This window comes from Gadus macrocephalus, chromosome 1 (assembly GCF_031168955.1).
Source record: "Gadus macrocephalus chromosome 1, ASM3116895v1".
Lineage (NCBI taxonomy): Eukaryota > Metazoa > Chordata > Actinopteri > Gadiformes > Gadidae > Gadus > Gadus macrocephalus.
This window is the reverse complement of record NC_082382.1, coordinates 25,207,697-25,208,453: the sequence shown is the minus strand read 5'-3', so window position 1 is coordinate 25,208,453 and position 757 is coordinate 25,207,697.

The following is a 757-nucleotide window of genomic DNA, read 5'->3' as shown; positions in this document are numbered from 1 at the left end:
CGGTACCCAACAGGAGGGCCACAGAGAGGGCGCCGTAGCACCGTCGCCACGGTACCCAGAACAGGAGGGCATAAGCCGCCATAAGTAGCTTAAGGTGATGATGATGATGATGGTGATGATGATGGTGATGTGTTGCAAGGGGATTAAAATAACAATGACACAAACACCCAGACGGAGTCCGGCCAATGACGTGGTGAACGGGATCACCCGCCCCCCCCGGGGGGTCGTCTGATTAGAGAGAGCGACAGGCTGGCAGGGCGGCCGAGAGACAGACAGCTTGTCTGGCAGTTGGTCCCGCCGCCGCCGCGCCAAGGTTAGCAAAGGTCAGGCCGCCACATGGCAGCGGACGCCCGCCACCCCGCGCCCCGGCTCAGAGCGCACACACACACACACAGACGCACGCACATAGATACACACACACACACACACACACACAGACGCACTCACACAGATACACAGACACAGACACACGCACGCGCATGCACATAGACACACACACACACGCACACACACACACACACACACACAAGCACACCAAACGCACGCACGTACACACACGCACGCACGCACGGGGGCTGGCAAACGCACGCACGCACACGCACACACACACACACACACACACACCACACAGGCCATTCAGCCCCCTCCCCCAGAAGTAGCCGTGACATCAGTGCCACGAGGGCGTCCGCTGCACGTGGCCTCAGCGCCTGGCGTTGGAATAAATCGCTCGGTCGCGAGGGGCTGTGTTTTTAATCAT